The following is an 11,441-nucleotide window of genomic DNA, read 5'->3' on the forward strand; positions in this document are numbered from 1 at the left end:
ATCCTGCCACTAGAGGTCACTCGATGACCAACAAACACATTAGACTACTGTGTTTACGTAATTACAGTGCTTACAAAACTGACAAAATAGGTTTTCTATGTGCTTGTGTACAAATGATTGTTTCTTTTCTATGTGGTTTCCACAAAAAAGTACATGCATCTCCTTTCTGTTTCTTGTCTAATCTCTCTCCGATATGTTGCTGGTTCATTAATATTCAACATACGATTAGCATACTGGGCAGAAATGCTAATTTTAAAAGTACTAGTATCTATTAAGTTCAGGATATCTCTGGTCTAAAATGTTACTAGTAACTAAAAAATAAGAACTAGTTCTATTTTGTCTTAACAAGAAGAGTATAAATAAATACTAGTTACTATTGGAATAAGTACTAGTATCTAATGAATAAGAACTAGTATCTAATGAATAAGTACTAGTAACTTTACAAAAGACACTAGTACCCAAAGAATAAGCACTAGTAGCTAAAGAATAAGTACTAGTACCTAATGAATAAGTACTAGTACCTAATGAATAAATACTAGTACTTAATGGAAAAGATACTAGTATCTAAAAAATAAGTACTAGTAACATGAAAATAGATACTAGTACGCCCTGCTGAAAAAACCAGCTTAAACCAGCCTAAGATGGTTGGCTGGTTTTAGCTGGTTTAAGCTGGAAATAGCTGGTTTTAGCTGGTCTCCCAGCCTGGCCAGGCTGGTCAGGCTGGTTTTAGCTGGTTGGTCAGCTGGCCTTCCAGCCTGGTCAGGCTGGTTTTAGCTGGTCTCCCAGCCTGTCTAGGCTGGTCAGGCTGGTTTTAGCTGGTTGGTCAGCTGGCCTTCCAGCCTGGTCAGGCTGGTTTTAGCTGGTCTCCCAGCCTGTCTAGGCTGGTCAGGCTGGTTTTAGCTGGTTGGTCAGCTGGCCTTCCAGCCTGGTCAGGCTGGTTTTAGCTGGTCTCCCAGCCTGTCTAGGCTGGTCAGGCTGGTTTTAGCTGGTTGGTCAGCTGGCCTTCCAGCCTGGTCAGGCTGGTTTTAACTGGTCTCCCAGCCTGTCTAGGCTGGCCAGGCTGGTTTTAGCTGGTCTCCCAGCCTGGTCAGGCTGGCCAGGCTGGTTTCAGCTGGTCTCCCAGCCTGGCCAGGCTGGTCAGGCTGGTTTTAGCTGGTCTCCCATCCTGGCCAGGCTGGTTTTAGCTGGTCTCCCATCCTGGCCAGGCTGGTTTTAGCTGGTCTCCCAGCCTGGTCAGGCTGGTCTCCCATCCTGGCCGGGCTGGTTTTAGCTGGTCTCCCAGCCTGGTCAGGCTGGTTTTAGCTGGTCTCCCAGCCTGGTCAGGCTGGTCTCCCATCCTGGCCAGGCTGGTTTTAGCTGGTCTCCCAGCCTGGTCAGGCTGGTTTTAGCTGGTCTCCCATCCTGGCCAGGCTGGTTTTAGCTGGTCTCCCAGCCTGGTCAGGCTGGTTTTAGCTGGTCTCCCATCCTGGCCAGCCTGGTTTTAGCTGGTCTCCCAGCCTGGTCAGGCTGGTTTTAGCTGGTCTCCCAGCCTGTCTAGGCTGGTTTCCGAACCTGGCCAAGCTGGTGTCTATTTTACCTAATTACAAATTAATTAGATTGTTCCACTTTCTGACAAGGTTAAATTCAAGGGTAGTTTAGTATCATAGTCAAGCATGCTAGATGGTACATCTTAAATTATTCTAGTTGCTAATGATATAATATATCTGAGAGGAGTCTAAAACAAAATTATAAAACTGGTTTCACAAATAAATTATAGCATAAAATACAGTATAAATCTGTAGCATGCCCTGACTTAAATCAGATTAAATTATTGTCTGATGAAATACATTCACCATAGTTGTATGACCAAATATAATTTGGTATTTATATAATATATAACAATTTTAGTGTCATCAGTAATTAAAATATACTAAAATTTAATTTTTACAATATCTTTGACAAGAAATGCATAACGCATATATAACTTCTGGAATGTGTGAGTCATTGAGGACTGATTGAGGACGTTTAATATGTACAGAATATCATTTTCTTAGTTTTCTGTAACACTTTGTACTATTTTAAATATACTTCAGTTATTTCCAAGGATGGAATTCAATTGTGTGATGTTTGTAAAATAATTAAACACTACTTGTTATAGAGAATGTAAACTCACATTTGTTTTTCATTAACATCTTTTCTCTGTTCCGACAATTTTAAAGTTAAGGCAAGACGTGTTGTTGTCGACTCCTGGCAAATGTCCAGGCTAAAGTAATCCCAAGTCAACTACTTCCATTGTTCAAAACTAGGTTTCCCACTTACTGTTACATACAATTCTCAAAAGCATGACTGACAGTAGCAGTCTGAAAGATCTGAAAGTGTAGGTTGTATGTGTTGGAGTGGGGTTTGGGGGTGAGTGAGGGGAGAGAACAGACTGACAGTCACACAGAAACAGCATCACTATATGAAAAGAGCTGCACTGTGACACACCTACATCTACAATCCCCCCTCCCTAGACTGCTATACACACACCCACTCTTCCTCATCGACATCCACTCACCCAAACCTCCCATAGCAATACACCAACATCCCACAAACTCTTGCCACCACACTTTTCTCACCCAACCCACACTCATACACCCTCCTCTACACCCATCCACACCCCTCACATCAACTACCTCTCACCCAATCCACTTCTCCCACATCGATATACCCACCTGTGCCCTGCACTTACTGACCCCCCCCCCACACACACACACACACACGCATGTTGGTTTTTGTGGTTTATTATTTATGGGGACTCTCCATAGGCGTAATGGTTTTTATACTGAACAAACTGTGTGTGCTATTGCCCTACACCAATCCTACACCTAAAATTACCTCTCACAGGAAACCTTGTGCATTTTCAGATTTTCAAAAAAACACCATTTAGTATGTTTTTTAAGCCTTTTGAATTACGGGGACATAGGCAGTGTCCTCATAAACCACCTTCATATTATAATACCTCTGTCATACCCATGTCATTATACAAATTTGTGTCCTCATAAACCACATAAACATACACACACACACACACACACACACACAGAGTGAACACAAAATAAAACAAAATAAATAAAATAAATTAAAAATTAATAAAAATTAAACAAGTAGATTGATTGAAAGAGGGAACACTAATGTTAGAGGAAAAGAAAAGAAAAGAAAAGAAAAGAAAAGAAAAGAAAAGAAAAGAAAAGGTGGACAAGTATGGTGTCCCATACTCAGAATTTGTGCTCTGCATTTGACCCATCCAAGTACACACACACACACACACACACACACACACACACACACACACCGTGAACACAAAATAAAACAAGTAAAAAGAATAGAAAAATAATAGATGATTTAATAATAATTAATTTATTTATTTATTATGTAATGTTCTAATTTTAAATGTTTATGTGAATTCTTCGTGACTGTGACGTGTTTTAATTGGCGCGCGTGCTGAACATTCGAGTCTCATTCAAACACTGGAGTAGAGGGAGTTGCCATGGAAACGACGACTGACTAGCAGGAAGCTCCGTCTTTCGCTGCTGTTTTGACTGTTTTCGGTAAGTTTAGTCCCTAAAATCACACAGATATTACATACAACTGTCCCTGACACTTCTCTTGCTTGTAATTGTCTGTTGAAATTAATTTATAAATGGTTTAATGTCTTCGAACATGTCCGTTAGCATTTTAGCAGTTTTCAGAGGACGTAACATTAGGCTAACTCCATAGACTGAGCTCTTTATGAAAGTTTGGGATTTTAATTACATATGTATGTGTAGATGAGAGCTTTTGACAGTTCTGTAATAGTTTTGCTGGTGTTTTTTTCAATGGGTAATTCAAATCAGATAAAAAAACGCACAAAAAAACCCCCAGTAATATTGTAAAATATTACGATTTAAAATAGCTGTTTTGTGTGAATATATAGTAAAATGTAATTTATTCCTGTGATCAAAGCTGAATTTCCAGCATCATTACTCCAGTCTTCAGTGTCACACGATCCTTCAGAAATCATTATAATATACTGATTTGCTGCTCAAGAAACATTTCTGAAAACAGTTGAGCTGCTGAATATTTATTTTTAATTTTCTTTAGGATTCTTTGATGAATAGAAATTTCAAAAGAACAGCATTTATTTTAAGCAAAATTCTTTACACTCACTTTTGATCAATTTAATGCATCCTTGCTGAATAAAAATATGAATTTCTTTTTTCTTTTCTTTTTTAAAATAACTTTTAAACTGTGGCGAGGGGGCTTGTTTCATCCCACTGTTTTTGGGAGAGGCACGCACAAGCTCCCAGTCCAGACTCTCTCTCCACCTTCCCGTTCTCCGGTGGCTTTTTATCCAGCCAAATGTACCATCATGGATCACAAAGTATAACCAAACCATCATATCAGTTATCATAGCAAAACATTACAATCAGAGTTGTTTCAAGGTAAAAAAAATTAAAATCAGCATAACCTTATCCACGCTAATTACTGCAATTAGACACAGGTGTTTATCATTTTGCACTTTACTCAATGCTCGTCTCCCAAATCTCTCTCCTGCTGCAGACCTTGCTGAACCACGCCTGCTGAAAATACAGCTTTGGTCACAGAAATAATTTACAGTTTAACAGATATTCACACAAAACACATATCATAATCGTGCACTACAGTTATATGTGAAGAAATGGATCATCTTTTGTGTGAAATAATACGAACAGCACCTCTGCTAATCTTTCTCCTTTTGGTTTCTGTCTCGGGATGCCCATGCCCAAGGTTACTAAAGATTATGCAAGTTCCAGTTTGGATCCAGCCTCACTTGAGAAGACTTCAGAAGACGCCAAATCTCAAGATGACTTCAGATGATGACAACTATAAATGAACATACAAAGCTGCCAAATATTATCCTTATATTGTAATCAATGCCCTAAAAGGTAAGTTAACAGATTTTCAACCAGATTTGTATTGTTACAGTGTTGGTAATATATGTAAATGAACAGTGTTTACCTGTTCTCTAAATTACATGTACCGAGATATCACCATTTATTTGTAGGCAAAACTCTGCCAGATGATGCAAAAGGTTGATTGCACGTCTCATTTGTGTGTGGTGGTGTGTACTATAACTTTTGAAGAGGAACTAATGCTCCTTTGCAGGGCTTTACAGTGCGACCATTTCAGTCCAGCCAAGCCGCTGTGCATCTTCATTCAAATACAGCGGTGTTTCGTTTAAGAATGAACTGCGTTTTTAAATTAATGAGTCAATGATTTAATTACCCATTCATAAAGACAGTCATGTACTTCACTCCTGAATGAATCAGCCGTTCGAACGAATCAATTCAATTAATGATTCAGTGATAAAATCAGTGAATTTAATTGCACTTATGCAACCTCTGAGCCTCATTAAACATCTGAAAATACACCTACAAGCCACTTGTGTTCTTCTGTGCCACCTCTGTAGTACACATTTATTCCTTATTTACTGATTTAATTTGATATTTAGCATCGTTTGGTACTGTGTTGCCTCCAGGCAACATACTTTATTTTAGGATTTTTTAATAAAATGAGACACCCATTTAATTGATAAATGCTATCTCAGGGTAGTAGAACTCAAACACTAATCAATGAAAACCCCAAAAAAGTGGTCACATGACCCACAGTGGTCCATTTTGCTTCCAATAGGTGCGTTCGACTTCATGCAGCACTTAGCAGACCGATCGGCGGCTGACTTGAAGCAGTGCATGCCGGTTAGAAATTTAGTCCGACTTGAACCGGCGCCGACCACACGTCACTGTCACGTGTGGCATCAAAGTACCGCGATAGCGTTTCGAGAGCAGCCGGCTGACTCAGCCGGCGCAATTTCTCCAGAGCGACTGCGGGAGCGCTGATGACGACACAGCTGTTTCACGATTGGCCAAATTCACCACATGACAACACCAACGTGTATTTCGGGTTTATTCTGACAACTTCAGTCCCACTAATGCTCATATACGGACTTTCAAAAAAATAAAAATAAATTAACTTTTCATGTCATCTTCATCTCGTAAATCATGTTTATTAAAAGATTACAATTATTTTTACTGCAATCACTTTTTTGTTCATTCGTATAGCATAGGTTTATTTTGGACCTTTTTCATACAGACCCTTTACAGTATTAAGCTGCATAACCTATTTAGATAATCATTTTTTTATGGAATAAATCAAATGTCAATCTTACAGATTTTTAATATAATGTGGTCATCATGGATTCTGATTGATACTAATTGTCTAGTTACTGGGTTCATCCATCTTCACTTGCATGTGATTACTGCCAACAACTCTGGCTGGATGTCAACTTAATACAACATTCAGATCACTTTCATAAGCTGGTATAAATCATAATAGAAAGGCAAATAAATTGGGCTTATCCGTAGGCCTGTTCATGGTGTTCACGTATGAATGTTCATGGTGTTTTGTCTTACTAAAATGTGCTTTTTTATTATTTTTATTAAGTTGCAGTAGCAAAAACACGCATAATGAATCATACTGCACAAGTCAAATTTTCAATATGTTCTGTTTATTTACTTAAAACTTGTTTCTGTCGTGATGACACCCTTTCAAAATATTACATACATCTTAAAGGTTTATTAAAACAATACTTATTACATTGAACCTTTACTCACTTTCGTTGCTCATTGTGCTCAATTTCATACAACAATAACGGCATTTCTATAGCTTCCAGTTCGTCTGCAATAAAGCAAGCAAACGCCACGTGATCTGCCATGACTGAGGTAGATGCAGCAAATTACGAGAGCCCCGAAGTGTCCGACTTGACGACTCCGTTTTCAACTCCGCCCCTGACTGCAAGCGGCTACTCTCGTTGATCGCCGTCTGTAGCCGTGCTTCAAGTCGAACGCACCTAATGTCAGGACATGTGCACGTCACATGACTCCCTATTTTCTCCAATGAAAAGTGCATATATCATCAATTTTCATCCATATAATTGCCTACAACAAGTATGAGTCACCTTCATTATTAAGTTAAGAAGTATTTTCAAAAACTTTTCTTTATATCATCATATTTATTTTAGGAAATTAAAACTTCATGTTGCCTCAACATTGTACCGTAATGGAATCGGATGAGGCCATGCAGGCCTGCTAAGTTATAATACAAGTATATGATATTAGTAAGGAAAAGAGTTAGAATTATCTAAATGTATTTGCATTTTTGCAAAATTTTGTAATGCATTTGTAAAAATAGTAATTCAGATACTATATCTGCACATTATGATTTTTCTGTTGAGGAATTGCTTTCTCAGAAGCAGTGAGGTGTCATTAGTGAGGAAGGAGATTTTACATGCATGTGCGTGTGTGTGTGTGTGTGTGTGCATGCTTGTAAGGATAAAGTGCATATTAGGATAAGGTTATGCTGATTTTTTTACCTTAATTTTTTAACTTGAACTCTGATTGTAATGTTTTGATATGATAACTGATATGATGGTTAGATTATACTTGTGATCCACGATAGTACAATGTTGCCTGAGAGCAAGACCTGGATATGAAATTGCATTTTATTAAATATGAGATATGCAATACTTTAAAAACTTGATAAAACTAACTGTTCAGGTGTTTGGTTATGGAAAATGATGTTAACAATAAATATATTTATTTTTTATGCATAAAAATGTCAAATGTTTAATTTGTCCGTTGTGGTACAATGTTGCCTTGAGGCAACACACTTTTAAAATATAAATAAAATTAATGAAAATGTTTATTGAATTTGTTATAGTGTTCAATTTTAAGCAGGAAAAACATCACAAATATTTTTTTTTTCTCGTTGATATTATATTGCGTACTGTAGAGGGTTAATCTTGTATGAAAATTGCATGAAAAAGAAAATGCCAGTATTATGCCACAAATATTTTCTACTTAGCTAATCTTAAATTAAACTTGGATTGATACTTTATAATACCAGAGACCAGATGTGATACTTCATAACGCAGGGGTGTCCAGATCTGAATTTAGGAAGGCAGATCTCCAGGAGCAGGATTAGGCAGCCATGTTATATTGGTTATGTATGATGGATTTTGAACTGTACTATATTTATTGCATGTTTTCTTGGTTTCCAGTTGAAGACATCAGTACATCAGATGTTGGCCTGGACAGCTGTATCAGTAACAGTACACCACACTGACCTCTCTGCGTTTGCATGGATGGCTGACTACTACCATGTTCTATGAAGGTATTATTTTAGCAAAACTGAGCACCTGTGACAGTGGAATTTGCAGTTATAAAAAATAGTCACACATGCGTATCAGTAAATTCGAAGTCACAAAATTTTTTTTTAGGAGTTGCAAATGTTTTATTTACACTTTCTCTCTCACAAACACAACACGACAGTAATACAATTTCAAATCCTGAGGTGCACAAATCCTATTCTACAAATCACAAATTAAGAAACTCATATGCTCACAGTTAGGAAAGAGTTGCTGCAGTGAATGTGGGGCAAAACACATTCATACACCCGAATCAAAAATGTGAAGTCATAAACAAATTAGGCACATTTGTATATGCAGTCGTGGTCAGAATTACTGGCACCTTTGATAAATATGAAAAAAGAGGCCTGTGAAAATAAACATTAAGACAATATAGACACACATCCTCTTCCAAGCAGATTTGTGACATTTTCTGTGGACTGGAAATTTTAATTATGGCCCTGATGGTGGAAATGGGAATTTTCAATGCTTTAGCTAATGTTCTTATAGCCACTTTGCAATTTGTGATGCTCTTCAATCTTTTGCTGCATATCAAAAAATATATTCTTTTTTTTACTCATTGTCGGGCACGTGCAGGTGGGGGTTTGGTGCTTGAGCACCTGCCCCTTTTCCTCCTCGATGCCCAAAGTGCCCTTTTGTCAAGGCAATTTTTTTACTTTTTTAAATTGTAATTAAAACAATAATTTTTTTTTGCTGCTTTTTATTTTTACAGGACAATAGTATGTATTACAATATAAGATATATCTTTTAATGTGCTAAAATATATATTTTTAATAATAAGTGCCGGGGGCGTGGCTTGTGGGCGTGGTGATATTTTCCTGCTTTTTTTTATTTGTCTCTAACTGATCACATGCCTGTTTTATTTTATTTATTTTTTTTTACTTATTGAAAGGTTAGATTTTTGTGATTATTTTATTTTTAATGAAAGAGCAAAGTATAAACAATAGATTTATTTTTTATAGGCTTCTTTGATCTTATTTATTAAGGGTGCCTATAATTCTGACCGCGACTGTAAGAATGAGAACTCATATGCGAGATCTCACATGACATATCAGTATGTGAGATCCCACATGCATACCTGCGCTCTATCCACTGATAAACACAGCATGTGGCCCTTGACCCATTTTATTTGACACAGAATTCTGACATGATCGTGTCATTATTACTCAATCGACACAACACCACCCTGAAATTACTTTGCACTGTAGAAATATGGTTTTGGCAAGAAATGTACAGTGGCAATTTTTTTTTTGTGCAATTTTTTTTGAGTGCTACTATTTCACATTCAATATTCTAGACTAAATTAAAGGTATATAAGTCACTTTTATGGATGTTTCTTTACAAACTTCATAGTTTGTTTTTTTATACCAAAGATATACCACAACAACAACAAAAATACCAGAGTTAAATTCTAATAAAGTCTATAAAAAATGTTCAGTTCTAATAAACACACATTACAGGAAAAAAAGAATTAAATATTATGACGAAATTAATATTACAGAATATTCTGAAAAAAATGAAATATATCCCTGCATAAATCAGGTATAACTGAGCCTGTGAAGTTCTTCATTTGTGATTTATAGAATAGGATTTATACACCTGCAATGGAGATTTTGAGAAGGTGTAACTGTTTTGTTGTGTTTGTGAGAGAGAAAGAAACAAAATATAAGATTTCAACTCCTAAAACATTTTCTTAAGGGAAATAAAAGTGCTCAGTTTCGTTACAATAATACTAGATACAATAGATGCACTGTATGCAAATATAACAAAGGGACATAAACAACTTGCCAACTTATTATCTTTAAGTGAAAATATTCATTTTGAATACAAAATAGATCATTTGTGTGATTCGTGTAGACCCAAAGAGTTATTGAAAATTAACTTTGTCTACTGATATTAAAATTGTGGGTTACATGTTCATCACCTTTTTCAATCCTGACCTGATTAGTTTACATCCCTGATCTGATAATGCAAAGAACTTCGTTTTAATTGCAACATTTTAATTTCTATATTAGTCTAATAAAGAAGCTTTGTATACAGAAGGTTTGTATGCTCTAAACATGTATTTGTAACTGTATATTTTGTATTAATAAAGATATTATGACTAAATGTGGTGTGTTTAATAAATTATTACTAATGTATCTATTATTAAGTATGTGAGATTTTTAAAAAGCAGAAAATCAACATTGTTTTGATGCCACGAGAAACTACGCTGATTCCATGTCAGTCTGCTATCTGGCCGGTCTTTGACCAGCTTAAACCAGCCAAGACCAGCCTGACTGACCAGCTTAAACCAGCCAAGACCAGCCTGACCAGCTAAAACCAGCCAAGACCAGCCTGACCAGCTAAAACCAGCCAAGACTAGCCTGATTGACCAGCTTAAACCAGCCAAGACCAGCCTGACTGACCATCTAAAACCAGCCAAGACCAGCCTGACTGACCAGCTAAAACCAGCAAAGACCAGCCTGACCAGCCAAGACCAGCTAAAACCGGCCAAGACCAGCCTGGCCAGCTAAAACCAGCCAAGACCAGCTAAAACCAGCCAAGACCAGCCTGACCAGCTAAAACCAGCCTGACCAGCTGAAATAAGCTAAAACCAGCCTGACCAGCTGAAACCAGCCAAGACCAGCCAGCCTGGCCAGCTAAAACCAGCCAAGACCAGCCTGACCAGCTAAAACCAGCCTGACCAGCTGAAACCAGCTAAAACCAGCCTGACCAGCTAAAAATGTGGTCAAAACCCCTCTAAAACCAGCCTGATAAACCAGCTATGACCAGGCTGGGAGACCAGCTAAAACCAGCCTGGCCAGCTTAGGCTGGTTTAAGCTGGTTTTTTCAGCAGGGCGGCTTATAGATTAAATGCTAAGACGGCTTGCAATACCCAAAACAGTGTCAGTAAACTGGCCAGTGCCACCAAAATAAAAAAGTTTTTGGTAACACTTTATTTCGATAGTCCACTTTAGACATTCTACTAGCAGTAAGTAACTTTGCAACTACATGTCAACTAGCAGTCATTAGAGTATTAGTAGACTGCCTGCTTAATATCTTCTAACACTTTATTTTGATTGGTCCACAACATACAATATACTGACTATTAGAAACTTTGCAAGTATATGTCAACTTACTCTACTAACCCTAAACCTACCCTGTTGAGAGTTAGTAGACATGTAGTTGCAAATTAATGAGAATTACATGTAGTTGA

General features: G+C 37.3%; 1 long non-coding RNA gene across 1 annotated transcript; it reads left to right on the plus strand.

Annotated features, from left to right (window-relative positions):
* The first annotated feature begins 3,495 nt into the window (after positions 1–3,495).
* Positions 3,496–10,348, plus strand: LOC306880651. Its single transcript, XR_013785095.1, has 3 exons — positions 3,496–3,569; positions 4,768–4,925; positions 8,096–10,348. It is a non-coding gene; the product is annotated as an uncharacterized lncRNA (long non-coding RNA).
* Positions 10,349–11,441: the final 1,093 nt, after the last annotated feature.

The sequence above is a fragment of the Barbus barbus genome (assembly GCF_936440315.1).
Source record: "Barbus barbus genome assembly, chromosome: 14".
NCBI lineage: Eukaryota > Metazoa > Chordata > Actinopteri > Cypriniformes > Cyprinidae > Barbus > Barbus barbus.